General features: G+C 39.9%; 1 pseudogene across 1 annotated transcript; it reads right to left on the reverse strand.

Moving 5' to 3' along the window:
• Positions 1-2,551: 2,551 nt before the first annotated feature.
• Positions 2,552-5,571, reverse strand: LOC148743050 (uncharacterized; annotated as a pseudogene). The gene is made up of 2 exons (XR_016002113.1): positions 5,473-5,571; positions 2,552-3,787 (listed from the first exon to the last, which is right to left on the reverse strand). The product of XR_016002113.1 is annotated as an uncharacterized LOC148743050 (transcript).
• Positions 5,572-15,200: the final 9,629 nt, after the last annotated feature.

Below are 15,200 nucleotides of genomic sequence, written 5' to 3' on the forward strand. Positions count from 1 at the left end.
GATCGTTCTCATATACGTCTCATAACCGCAGTTCACACATATGTTTCATATGTTTGTTGTTATAATATCATGGCTTTCCATTTTGTGTATTTTCGTACTACAAAGTAAAGTTTTTCCCTCGTCATTTTCACCTTTTCCCGAGCGGGTCCGTCAAGATTAAGAAGGCGTTCGTGGTCAAAACAAGACCGAGCGAGGAGTCTTGGGCGATTTCTCTCTTACGCAAGCGCAAATTGAAAATGTGCCGCCAAAATCAAAGAGAGGAACAAATTTCCTTTGTTTTGATATGTAAATTGTCAAACAAGGAGCAGATTGAACCTCGTCAAATGGCTAGTCAAAACAACCACACCTTCCTCCTTTTGCTCGTTTCCTGTTTTATAAGCGTGAAAGCAGTGGGAGAAGAATCGGGTAGCTCGGAAAGCGCTCCGGGTATTAATTTACCATCGCCTACTTACGAGATAAACAAGTAAGATTTGTAAAGTTATTCTCCAAAAGAGTCGGAATAAATACATTTTTTTCAGGTAAGAATGCTGTTTTTACCCTAAACGTCGTCCAATAAAATTTTCCAGCCTACTAATCTATACAATTTCGAAGGAAAATATTCAGATGCTTCACCGTCCCCGAAGGGTCTCCACTCATCGTAGCGTGTACTGTAGTCAACGTAGTGAATTTTCAGTGTCTTGTTGGGTTTGTCAACCTCCGTGACCTCAACATCATACAATTTTGTATCTTTTCTCTGTGAAATGACTTTTTTAACAGGGGTGTATGTTGAGTATTCGTTGCAGAATCGCTTTGGTTCTCTTATATCTCTCTTTGGCTTGTCCGCCATTTTGAAAATTTGCTCAGGAGGGCATCTGGGTTAGCGGCCGCGCCAGGCTGGAACCGACAAAAACAAATGTCCATCGCAGTGGGGAGGCAGTTTGATATGTTTGGAAAGTTCAATAACAGCATCAAAATTTTTCAAGTGCGATTTAATGTGAGATTATAAATAACCTTCAAAGTGCACAGTCCCGAGTTTTTTATAAAAAAGTCACATTTTGAGGCCTTGTCATATTTACCAAGTGATCTGCACAATGTTCTTAGGTTTCCGTCTCTTGTTGCTTCTCCTCCTTTATCGCTTATAGTTTAGACTAAATACGAAAACATGGTATGTTCATGAGAGGGTTGTTCACCGGTTGAAACAGTTCGTGAGGAGCTGTGATTTGTTATGCTGTGGATTTGTTGAGGCGTTCCCCAAACTTGCCCCAGAAGGAGTTTAACATCAATAAAGCCACCGTTTTATGACCTAGGTTCTTTTGAATCTGCTCAGAAACTAATTTGATTTTCTCCCGCTCCGTCTCTTGTTGCTTCTCCTTCTTTATCGCCGATAGTTTAGACGAAATACGAAAACATGGTATGTTCAGGAGAGGGTTGTTCACCGGTTGAAACAGTTCGTGTAGAGCTGTGATTTGTTTTGCTGTGGATTTGTTGAGGCGTTCCCCAAACTTGCCCCAGAAGGAGTTTAACATCAATAAAGCCACCGTTTTATGACCTAGGTTCTTCTGATTCTGCTCAGAAACTAACTTAATTTTCTCCCGCTCTTTATACTCTCGCACATACCGGGCCTGGATCGGAATTCTCGCATTGTCACCCACGATGGTCAACGGCTTGCCTCTTGATTAATTTTTAGCCAGGTGTTGACACAATTGGCAAAAAGTCTCTTGACTCTTTATTCTTTGAGAAAGTGGCACACTTCGTGAATTCTTACCATGGGTGAGTTCCCAAAGTTCTCTTGCGGTGCGGTCGGGATGTTCACCAGCCTTCACCGCGATCTGGAAAGCATCTAGGACATCCCTGCCAAACGCAACCATAAAACTCGTGAATGGTACGTGTACAAGTATCATATCTATCAATGTACTTAACGAGTTGAACTGTTATGCCATCCCTCCCCCCCTTTTCAGGAAGTCAATTACCATAACTTATCCAGTGCTTCCCAATAAAGATAATGGCGTAATCTTTCATTCTTGTAAGCTTTCTAGTGGAATTGCTGAACTGCAGAAACTCGGCCATTCAAAAAGATGATTTAAGAGCTCTACTCCTAAGAACTCCAGGTCCAGCCATTCCTAGTTAAATTTTTTACTAACCAAATTGAAAAATGATGCTCAAAAGAACACAGTAACATAAACCACACTCTAAAATACCTAAATTAAACGAGGCTTACCTGTAAGGTGAAGTTTGATTGAGAGTCTGTGAGTCATTGGTCGGGAGCGAAGGAGTCATGTGAGAAGGCGCACGAGCCTGGGAAGATCAGTCTTTAACAGATGTTAGCACTTACACCCAGTCATGGGCGGGTTAATAACACATGGGTGGGCACATGACTCCTTCGCTCCCGACCAATGACTCACAGAATCCCAATCAAACTTCACCTTACAGGTAAGCCTCGTTTAATTTAGGTATTCTGTTTCGTCATTGGTCATTGGTCGCTACGGAGTCACATGAGATTTTAAAGCAGTGTGAGTGCGAACTCAAACGTAACAATGATTTATAGCAATATGAACCTGCTTTAAAAAAATTCTTTCTTAGCCATCAAAACATACAAATATAAGACACTATCTTAGGTGTCCCTACATACAGCTTTAAGGAGCTCAGTTCCGAAATTCTCTCGAGGTTCCACTGGTTTGTTGTAAAACTTAGTAAATGTGGACTCCTGGGACCACCCCGCACTTTTCATAATTGTGGCGATAGATATGCTGTTTGCTTTTGCTGCAGATGTAGATGCTAATCGAGTGCTGTGTGCACTGTACTTCGAAGTGTCAATTCCAGCATCAACCAGTGTAGCCTTAATCCATCTGCTTATTGTATCGGGGGAAACAGCTTTATAAGGCTTAGAGTAACTAATAAGAAGCTGCTTTACATTACCTCGAAGAGTATCTGTGTGCTTCAGATATTGCTGAAGATGCTTTACAATACAAAGACTTACATCTGGTGCATAGGCCTGAAACTCAATACAAGCTAAATGTTTACCTGGTCTGGAAGTTTTTAACAATGAGTTAATGGAAAACACAGCCTTCTCAGAACTTATTTGCATACAATCAATTGATAATGTGTGCAGAGTCTGGCGACGCTGTCCCGAAAGCAACGCCATCAACATAACCACTTTCAAAGTCAAGTTCTTAAAACCTTGTTTCACAGGTGGCCCAAGCTTAGCTAGATAGTCGAATACCACCGTGACATCCCAAGTTTCTTGGTACCTTAGGAGAGAGGGTCTGCACTCAAAAATTCCTTTGAGGAAACGACAGACTAGGGGATGCAGTCCAAAAGTGTAATGCTCTGATGTAAAACAAAGAGTAGACAAAGCACACCGTGCAGTGTTGAGGGCACTGTATCCAATCCCTGTGTGGTAAAGTTCTGCCTAGAAATTAATCCCATATTCTATAGTTGCTGAAAAGGGATTAATCTTCCTTTGACAACAGTATTGTTCCCATTTAGTGATGAATGGTTTATATTGTTGTTTGGTGCCCTTTCTCCAAGACTGTAGGATGAGTGAGGTAGCTGATTCCGAAAGCCCTCTGCCTTCAAGTGATTTCCTGACAAGTGACATATCAGAAGTGTGAGCTTCTGATATAGTGGATGCACCAAGTCTGGCTGTTGAGGTAGAAATAAGGAGTGTTTCTTCTTGGGGAGCACAAGGGGTTCCTGAACCAACAGTCTCATCACCAATGGCCACCATGGCTGAGTTGGCCAGCACGGCACAACTAACAGTCCTGTGGTCTCCTCTGCTTGAATTTTCTGTAACACTTTTGGGATGATACTAAAAGGAGGAAAGGCGTAAAAAACATAAGGTTTCCAAGAAATTGAAAAGGCATTAATAGCCATTGCTTCAGGGTCTGGTTGGCAGGCAACAAATGGTCTTAGCTGGTAATTAAGCCTAGATGCAAATAGGTCAATCTGAGGCTCAACATGAAGTTTCTTAACGGCTGCGTGAAAAATTTTTCTGTCTAGAGTCCATTCAGTTTCTTTCCTAGATTTCCTGGACTCTGCATCAGCTAGTGTATTCTCTTTCCCTGGGATATGACTTGTGGTTAACCACATGTTATTGTCAAGACACCACTCCCAGAGCGTACGGGTTGAATCATTTCGCTTTCTGGAATGGCTTGTGCCCATTTTACCTAAATCTGACACAGCAGTCATATTATCAACTCGCACAAGTACATGCTTTCCTGATAACTCTTTATGAAATGCCTTAAGAGAAAATAGCACTGCAAGCATTTCAAGATAATTTATGTGATTAGAAGCCTCTTATGGAGTCCAAGGTCCCCCAATCTTTGCATTATTGAGTACTCCTCCCCAGCCCTCTTTACTTGCATCTGTGTATAAAGTGGCCTCTGGCTGAGGAGGGCTTATAGGGTTGTATAATGATCTTGCTGAGTTTATCCACCACTGCAAATCACTGCGAGACAACTCAGACAGTTGAATAAATGCATCAAAGTTGCCCTTGTTTAGGCCCAAGGCCTCAGTTTTGTCCATGTCCAGTGACCTAAAATGTAAAGGCCCTAGCCTTGCTGCTGGAAAATTTGATATGAGGAACCCAAGGGTTGATGCCACCTCTCTTACTGTAGGGTGCGGACACTCCAACAGCCCTTGACAGGTATGAATGATCTTTTCGGTCTTCTCAGAGGTTGGATAAACTTTCATTGTGATTGAGTCAATGATAAACCCTATGAAGGTGATTCGATGTTGTGGAACAAAGGACGATTTTTCAGGGTGGAGAGTAAACCCAAGAGAGTCAAATAATCTGACAGTATCCCAAACATTTCTTTCACAGTCATCATAGTCATCATCCTGGAGATACGAGTCATCGATATGACTTGCTGAAAGGTGTCCCAACTGTCTCAAATGTGAATATACTGGTTTTAATAATTTAGTAAACTTCCTGGGGCAAAATGCCAATCCATTTGGAAAGCAAACATATTTATACAGTTTTCCACGCCGCTGAAACTTCAGGTATGTTTGGTCTGCAGTGGCAATAGGCACAGAATAATATGCATCCTTTAAATCTATGGATGCCATAAAGCACCCTGGTTTTACCATTTGTAAAACAGTATTAAGTGAGTCCATTTTAAAATGGTGGTATTGTACATGAATGTTTAAACGCTTGAGATTTAAAATTACTCTGAAAGAACCATCCTTTTTGGCCCTAGTGAAAATAGGAGAGATATATTCCCCTTTTTCATGGCTACTTGGGGTATTAACACCCTTAGCAAGGAATTCAGCTATTTCAGTATCAATGACATGTTGTTTGTCTAAATCAAGGATTTTCTTCTCTTTGGGGACTACTCTTTGATATGGAGTTCTGGTAGACTCGATTGGCTGCCCTAGTATCATTTGCAATATCTCAGGGTCTGAGGTTAAGGCCTGCCACTGATGATAATATTCTCCCAGCCCCCCTGCTTTAAAGCAGTGCGCCTTGTGCTCAAGGAACTGTAACATATTTACCTTGTTTGTTGGGATATCAGAGCATTTCACTGGCTGGATTTCTTCTCGGTTGCCTGTGGTTTTTAGGAATTGTGGTTGTGTGGCCGGTAAGACCGGCCCCTCTTCACTAAAAAAGGCTTTCCATTTGAGTGAGAAGATTTGCCCTTCCAGCCATCGCTATGGTTGCGATAATATGGCTTTGCAGTAATCGCATGGCCAATTTTGTTAGTTGCTTTGATATTGTTAAGCTGAGATTGCAGCTCATCTCCAAACAATAAACCCGTGATGGGTACTTGAGAGCCACACAACGAGGAATATTCGTTATTTAAGTTTGGTTTGATGGCGTCGCGTCGAAGGTATAATAGGTCAATGTTTACATGGCCTAACAATGCCAGAGCGTCAGCATTATGCGTGATTAATTTCCCCAATTTCTCAGTGAGAGCCGACGCTGAAGTCTTCTCAGGATCTGCACGGATAGCCAACAGTGTGTCAGTCGATTTAGCGATTGCACTACCGACTTTGACAAGTACTTTCTGCATGTTGGCAAGGCGTAAATCTGCGCTCCTGGTCACGTGCTTCAGCTTATTCCAGATCTCGAGGTTGACCTTTGGCACAGTTGATTTCTCGCAATTATCGGGTCGATTGTATTTGGCCAATTTTTCTTTTAATTTGGCTTCCTCTAACTTAGAACCCCATCGCTTATTGACAATATCCGCCAATTTATGAGCGACTTTTGGGTCAGTTTGCTCATCCGACTCAAAGTCTTGAGCAATATCATTGAGCAATGCGTCAGAGCTGCCCAGTTTTGGCGGGTCGCCATTGGGCGGGAAATTAAGTTCCTCAGAATCTGACTTCACAGGGTCTGAATCTCCTCTATCACTCATGGTATTAGTTGTAGGAGATGTTCTCCTCTTTTTTGATGGTGTAGCATGGTCTTCTGGTGCGCCAGCTAACCGTCTCATTGCGTTTTCCATGGACGACATGGTAGAACTCATTTGGGTCATGGCCGACAATACATCAGCAAGCACTTTGTCTGTACCCCGATGCGAAGAATTCGCTGTCTCGTTTTCTTCAGAAAGTAAATTTTCTTCTTCTACTGGTGAAAGGGAGTCCCTTCCACTCATATTTTCGGCAGTCATCTACTTTTCTCAGTGTCGAGCAAACACCGTCCGACCTTCCCAAAAGGATCGTACACAACTGATCTTCCCAGGCTCGTGCGCCTTCTCACGTGACTCCGTAGCGACCAATGACCAATGACGAAACAGAATTATGATTACCCTTTCAGCTTTGCCAATTTCGTTACTTGTATAGGCGGATTCATGCTGACTTCATTGTTTACATTTTTGCTCATTTGCATACGGCTTTGCGTAAAGAAGGAAGCATGTTAGATACAAATTGACTTCAGGCAGCTAAAGAGCTAGAAAACCTTAGTAAATGGTGAGTTTTTTAGCTCTTTGGGTGTAATATTCAAGGAGAAATAGTCCATCAAAAACTGCAAAATTTCTGGGTGGCAAAAGCGCTAATGAGCTCATACATTCTATGTAAAATTTTGAGTTTTTAAACCCGTGTTGCACAAAAAATATTCAATGCATCAGGCTCGTATTCATTGGCCGAGTTAATCGTACTTTGACCTTTCAATATTCAGAACTGATCTATTTTTAGCTCCATCAGAAACTGAATTGCTTATGCTAATGAGGCAAATATTGTAAACAAGGATTCCCCTATAGAAACAAAGTCAAGGAGTTACCACCAGGAGTTTTCAATGACAGCTCCGGGTAGACTAGCTTGTACATAATACACTCAGGCGTTAATATCTGACCAAGTCAGGAGTCCAATTCGGTCTATAATCATACGATCAATCAACAAAATAGGACAACCGCGAGGCAAGAAGTCCTGTTACCAACTGATAAAAAATATGACAAAATTGGAGAAAGTAACTAGACATCGCTCATAGATTTTCGTAAAAAAAAAAAAAAAATTAACTCGGCGAAGCCCACAACAATCGTTCTTCTGTGCTTAAGAAATTGCTGGCTAGTAGCAGCCGCACTAAGTTACTCGGAAGCGAAATAGCGCTATTTAATTTTGATAATGAAAGTATGCTACGGTCTCTTTAAATCTCATCAGGGCTAAAAAAACAACTCAGGTTTTGTAAACCAGAAAAGACATTAGATTAAGGATATATCCTTTTCATAGTGACTTGGATGACACTGAACTAAATAGAGGAGCTACCACCTGGAGTCAGCCATTCCAAGAGACGTACTGCAAAATTTTAAATTTTCTTTGGCCAGACAGAAACTGGGACAACAAAAATACATGGATGATAAAATTAATGTTTAACCTAAATTTAGGATATATCCACCATATACAGACTTGAGACAACTTGATGAAGGAGCTACTACTTGAATTCTTCCCAAATACAGCGATTATCAGTCATTTGCCATAAATGTATCAACAACAGCTTCCGTTTGGCTCTAAAAAATGCTCAGATATTTGTCCATTTTCTGTTCTGAAAAATGGAGAGCGAGGCTAGAGGGAAACTGCAAACGACAAGGCATTCGCGCAATATTAAAGATCGTATTTAGTACGACCAGAAGGCACTCTCAATCCAGCTAGACAGTACAGTGCAGTTTAGAGGAGTCACTGTGAATGTGGTAAAATTTAGATTAGTGAAACAAGAAGACCTATGCAGAAGAGAATGAGAGAACACGAGAGAGCTATATGTTTAACCCGTACCGAGACCTCCGCCGTTTTTAAGCATGCCAACAAGACCGGCCACCGTTTGCCTCTAAGAAATGCTCCAAAATTTTTCCGTTATCTGTTCTGCAAAATTAAGAGAGCGAGGCTTGAGAGAAACTGTGAGCTTCAAGGGCAAAAATAATAAAAGGACAAACACTCAGGCTTATTTTTAAGTCAAACGGGAATATTGTGTTCATTCTCCTTCAAATATTTCATTATGTACGTTCAATAAGTCATTTAGAAACTTATTGACGAGAAGGAAAGTTAATTTAAGATTATTTAAGCTCAGGGGTCTTCGAAAGCGATAATACGTGATTAAAAGAGAGTGGAATGATTTTTAGAGCGTGTGAGTTAATCAGAGGAGAGTATCTTTTTTCATTAGTTACAGGTGACTTGAATAAGATTTCTTAACCCTCACTGGTGACCAATTCCGCCCTCTTAGAGCACCTACTTCATTTGCATTTGCGAACACATCCTCGTGACTGGTAACAATAAAGTAATGTTAGAAAAACTTTTTTCATTAATAACACAATCAGGAAACTGCGTGGAGATTTATTTGGTCCATCTATCACACTGCAAGTGGTGCAAGTTAAAAAAAACATCTATTGTCTGCTTAACGACACATTTTTAAGCGACTAATACAGATCCTATCACACGCTTGATTGGTAGAATTCGAAATCCCATTGCTATTGTTATCTATCCCACTACTTTAAAAAGAAAAAGGGGTCGGAGGAACACAATTTCCGTTATATAAATCAAGTTTATTCAACCCATATGATCACCCAGTCCAAGGTAATATCATCCATCCCAATAAAAATTACAAAAAATAATTGTTGAGAAAGACAAATTGACCTTAATCTTCAAATTTCGGTGTTGTATTTCATAAATCGTAACTAATCCCACTAAGTTTCAAAACAAGTTAGCGGTTCACCTTTCATGTCATTTTTCCCCGTAACAAAAGCAATCACAATAAAAAAAAATAGTCCACTTGGATTTTTCGGCATACAAGGTATGCATATGCTGTACTGAAGAAAATGGAGCATTCTAAAAAGTGATTTAAGAATTGTTTCTTCGAGCTCCGAGGGACTTCATAAAATGTTTTAAATGATTATAAGAGTACTACAGTACTCTTTTCTCAGTCCGACACTAGGGGTAACTGTTTTTCCCAGCTCCTTGTTTCGCTCTTGTCCCTTTCGAAAATAGATAAATCTCAGCCCTCCTCGCCCCAGTGCCTATTTATTTTCTTAGGACACTCCAGAGTCCTATAGTAATATCTGCGTGAGACAGAAGCCGATGGCGATGTGATTATAATTTATGAGCTAAATTATTAGAGCTAGTACAAATCAAGCCTTAGACATAACTGGTTTACAACATCACGTACAACACATCATAGACCATAACTTTCTAAACGTATCAAGCGTGTAGATATTTTCCGTAGTTTCAAGAAATGCTCAGTCAGACAACTTTGGCAGAGCAGAAGATAAGCCATCCTAAGGAGGAAAAACGCAACTCTCCCCTTTTCTCCAGTGGGAAAAGCTAAGCAATAACATAAAGGGACTTCATGACACCTTTCAGTTAAATGGTATTTTAAACCCATTCCTAGTTTAGTTTATCTATAACTCAATTTAAACAAAAAATATTTGAAAAGGACAAATAACATAGACTCACACTAAGATCGCCTTTCCTGACACGTCAGTTACGAAGGAACCAGACAGACGCCTAAACACCATGCAGTGTCTACAGAAAACCAAATCACACGGACTAGTGCTTACCGTATGATGCACACCACCCTTGATCAGTAGAGCCCAGTATTGTCTGACCGGGCAAAGCGCCTTTTGACAAAATCGTCAATCCTCTGAGAGGATAAGGAACATTTTCTCTCTTCCCTGAGCAGAGAGCCCGTTAGTTTATCTAGCCCAATTTAAACAAAAAATGGTCAAAAGGGTAAATAACAATGACTCACTGTAGGAATCATAATAATCCATTAAGGAGCGTTCTTAGGTTCAGTTTTGTCCATTTCTTAGGTACTTAAATGGAAATCAAATCAAGAAGCTACCAGCTGGAGTCTTCAATAACAACTCCGAGTTGACTGAACTGTAAGTAAGACATTCATAAGGTAAAAGATTTGATGGATTGTTTAGGATATATAGGATATTTTAACAGAAATATGATTTCAAACAGGTCAGCGGAACACTTTTTATGGGATTTTTCCACTAACATATGCAATCATGAGAGATAATAATCGATTTGGACTTTTTGCATACAATGAATGCATATCCTGAATTGAAAATAATGGGCCATTCGACAAGATGATTCAATAACTGTTTCTCCGAACTTCGAGGGACTTTATAAACCCTTTTGAATAATTTGTAGACGTACTGCAGTACTCTTTTCTCAGTCCGACACCAGGGGTAACTTTTCTCCTCACTTTTTGGTTTCGCTCTTTTCCGGTGCGAAAATCTCAGCTCCCTGAGCCCAGTGCATATTTATTGTCTTACGACACTCCATATCCCTTTAGCAATATCTGCGTGACATAGAAACCGATGACAATGTCACTATAATCTGTGAATTAAAATATTAGAGCTAGTACAAATCAAGCTTTAGACATTACTGATTTACAACATCACTTGTCTAATCGTCTTGCTTCATTGTTAACTAGACTGGCAAGACTTTCCACAAACGACCGACTGAGCACAAGAATCAAAACAGAAAGAAAGAAAGAAAAGAAAGAAAGTCTCTAGCACTCTAAACAACAAACGTGTCTAGTTACAATGATAAGGTTGAGATCGGACGTCAGCATTATTAGGCGCCTCTGGCAGCCGCTTCAGTCCATGTAACGATCTCACCTTCCCTCCCATCCCACCCCAGGGGAGGACATCCACCACACAGTAGTCTCGTGCGTGGGAAATTAACGTCTCCTACCCCTAACCCTGCAGGAGACGGGGCCTACGGTTTATTCGTCCTTATCCGAGAAGAATAGAATATCTATCCATTTCTTGATATTATAGAAAGGTAGCAAATTCTCCTCACTTATTTTAAGAGCATGAGTATTTGTCCGGCCGGGGCAAAACAGTTATGCTGATGTGAATAGCTGCATAAATATCAGAAATAATAATCTACTTATTGATTGGATCGCTGTTCTGTTCTTGATATTATAGAAAGGTAGCAAATTCTCCTCACTTATTTTAAGACCATGAGTATTTGTCCGGCCGGGACAAAAGAGTTATGCTGATGTGAATAGCGCATCAATATCAGTAATAATAATCTACTTATTGATTGGGTCGCTGTTCCATGACAAGAGCACCTTGTAATTTCATTGCAAGCTGGCTCTGATTAGTTTTAAAAATCTAGATCAAATGTTACATTCGTAGCACTCTCTCGACTTTACTATTTAAGCACAGATCTCTACAACAATAATCAGGCTTGAAAGGCTGGGAAATTTATCATTCCCAAGACTTGAAATTAAAATAGGGCCTCCAATGGAGTTCAGATTGGTTTAAAGCTAAGGTCAAACTTTAAATTCTCGGCACATCCTTGACGCAGGTCCTTACATGACAATCAGATAGCAGAGCTACCACCCGGAGCCTTCCATACCAACTTCAAGTTGATAAATCTGTAAGTTAAACTCAAGGATTTAAAGATTAGCTTGATAATTCTTTTTTTAATCTGCCCGCCAATTGCCTGCCTTTTCGCTATTTGCAAATTTCAAGCACAAATTTCTGCTGGCTAAAATGGCCCTTTTTTCATGGCAAACAAAACGAGGCCAGGGATGTTTACATAGTAATTAACAAACCATTGCACTCTCTAAAGAAACCAACTTTACTATTTAAGCATAGATCTTTAAAAAAATAATCAGGCTTGATAGGTTGGGGAAGTGTCATTCTCCAAAGCAGGGAATAAAAAGTTTGATCCACTAAATTAAAATGCATCCAGTTAAAAGACTACATATCACCATGCACTTTCTGGTAAGAAAAGGGTTGCTGCGCTTTCCAGTGGCGAGATGTACTGCTTGATACTCAAATAGAGCGAACCATCGTATAGTGGTAGGTGAAATGGGCTTCTCGTTTTTGTGGCATAAAACACTTGGAGTTGGTTGGCATTTTTTTCAGTGTCAAGTACTCGAGATTAAGTGCACCAGACCATACTTGTGATTGTCCTCAGTGTTGAGACTAAGGAATTTATTGAGCTTAGGCTGGCTTAGAGAGTGTCAGTTAATACCAACTCAATAATATTGACCTTTTTATGGTCTATTTTATGTCTTGAATGTAATTATATATTATTCATCTGATAATGTACCATTTGTGGAAAACATGAATGACTCTGTAGGAGGTTACGTAATAACAAGATTGTGAAGTTACCTGGTGACTTGTTTACTTCGCTGGTTGAGCTTCCGAAGCTGTAAGTGAGGATTCTTACTTTATTTCTATTTTCACTTGAAAGGATAACATTTTTCCTGGAAAGTTTTTGCGTAAAGTGTTTATTGTTCTTTGTTAGGTCCTCAGCGAGTTTGTTTCCCTTTCCAAAAGTGCGGAGATCCAGGAAAATATACCTGTAGGGATTGGGTAACAATCAGATTGTAGAAAATGTCTTTCTTTTTTAAATTTGAAATTGCAATTTTCCTCCTCCCTTTTGTATTGTTTTTGTATTCACGCGCAGCGCGCGTGATTTTACAAATTAGTCAATCAGGTCAAAGAACTTTAACCTTGACACTGGAAAATTGACGTGTACAGTTTTTCTCGCGCATGTTTGGTTGTTTTGTTTTTATAGATTTGTTTACTGTTTTTGAGTTTTCGTTCAAGGCAACTTGTTATCCCTCAGTTTGGAATTCTAAGAAGTTTCTCAATTTTTATTTAATCAGAATGTTGTGGTTACTTCAACACATGTTTGTTTAATACATATTTCTGCGGAGTTTCGACACAAGCCTCTTGCTTCGTCAGAGGATTTTTTACAGAGATAAGGGGGGTACCTTTTGGGGTGTTTAATGACAGCACCAAAATTATCCAAATGCTAGTTAACAATTATTTTATGAGAGCAAGTCGAATGTGAGATGATGAATAACCAACAAAGTGCATAGCCCCGAGTTGTTGATAAAATCTTACACTTTGACAACGAATGAAAGAAAGAAGCCACTTCCTTTCCAAATGGGAGACAGTTCCAATAGCTTCAGCTCAAGTTCTCCAGCACTTTTCTAGTAAGAGTGTTTGATTTAGTGCTAACTGCTGGAATTCCCCTTTCCCAGTACACAGATAGACAAAACCCAGACACCTGCTCTCCCCTTTACCCCTTTATGACCTAGCCTAGCCCTTTAGTATCTTTTTGACACAAAGAACATTGACGACGCCTCAAAGCTTCATGAAATAGACCTGTAAAGCGGGTAAAAACCTAGCCCTAACGAAAATTGCTTCGCAACATCTTGTTCTGGTATCATACATCAAGACCAGTAAAAACCGGTACGATTAGCAAAATTGAATAGAAACGAGTAGCAAGAGTTACTATAGTTTTGGGAAAGATTATGTAGCTAAAAAATTGCTACCCTATAAACACCATTGTGTTTCTGTTCTATGTTAACCTTCGACACTCACTACTTTAACCACAAACTGACTCTGAACTTGAAATATTAACTTAAAAGAGACCGTAAATTCAGGGTAAACTTCTTTTTGTAGGAACTTACAGGACAATGAGATAGCAGAGCTACCAGCTGGACTCTTTAGTAACAACAGGAAGTTGACTGAACTGTAAGTAAAATATTCACGGTCCCGCTAAGTGACTGGCTGTACGCCCTTTGCCAAATTTGTACTAAAATAGACTTTGTTATTAATAGCAAGCAAAAGGGGGTCTGGGATAATTAAAAATTGGAACCAGTAAAAAGAGAATTAGCCATTGGTCCGTCCAACAGAGGACCAAAGAGCCAATACCTATAGAGGAAAGACCGTATTAATGGCACAATTTGATCTAAAATAAGAAAAAACAAAAAAAAACAAAATAAAAAACAACAACAACAACGAAGCAGGGTCTTAATAACCCATACAACAAGCATTACATAAAAATAACACATATGGAAAAACAGACTAGCGTTTACCTTATGGAAAATGAAGATTGAATTCACGGAGAACGCCTCATTTTACAAACGTTTACCCGTGTTTTGCTAACGGAAAACCGGACGTTCTGTGTGTGTTTTCGCATCGGTAAATCCCAGTATCCGTTTAGTTATTCGTTAGTTTTTCTTCGCCGAAAACAATTCATTTTCTGGCATTAACCGCTCGGTTAACGCATGGCAAACAGTTTGTTTTCGTTTTGTGCCTTGGCATTTCTCGAGTGAACGACAACGTATTCACCTGAATTAACGGCTGAAAATACGCATTTTCCGGGAAGGTTAATGTGTATAAATAGAGGAAAACGTAATGTTTGCCTGGGTTTGCCGTTCGTGTAACGTACAGAAAATGTCATGTTTTCTTCAGTTCGCAACCATTTTTCACCCGGTGAACGAAATGTTCAAATGAGTTTAGTGGTCGAACGTCTACATTTTCCAACATTTTTCCACGATGGTGAATTCGAGAAAATTAGTTGAAACGCATTTTTCGGCGTTTTACCATTTACATGTATTGCTGATCGGTTAACGTTTGGAAAATACCATGTATTCTGCCATTCAAAGCCGTTTTGCGTTCGGTTAATCGCTGTTCGACCCAATTAGTGCAAGTGACCCGATAAGCTCAATTTCCTCAAATGATCCAGACGGCTCAAATGACTGATTTGCCTGAAATGACCTAATCGGGGTCAGTCTCCTAGATTAGACAAGATATCTACTGGCGTTTTCATGAAGCAGGATTAACAGCAGGAAATAATCATCACGATTGACGAACGACTTATTTTCAGGGCGTTGACCGTCATCATTTTCCAGAAAAAACACTCTACAAATGCATTGCTCAGACGCGTTGGAAAACAGCAGAAAAACGTTCCGGAAAACGAACTATTCATTAGCGTTTCTATGAGGGAAGAAAACAATCGACGAACAT

Source organism: Stylophora pistillata, chromosome 1, assembly GCF_964205215.1.
Source record: "Stylophora pistillata chromosome 1, jaStyPist1.2, whole genome shotgun sequence".
NCBI lineage: Eukaryota > Metazoa > Cnidaria > Anthozoa > Scleractinia > Pocilloporidae > Stylophora > Stylophora pistillata.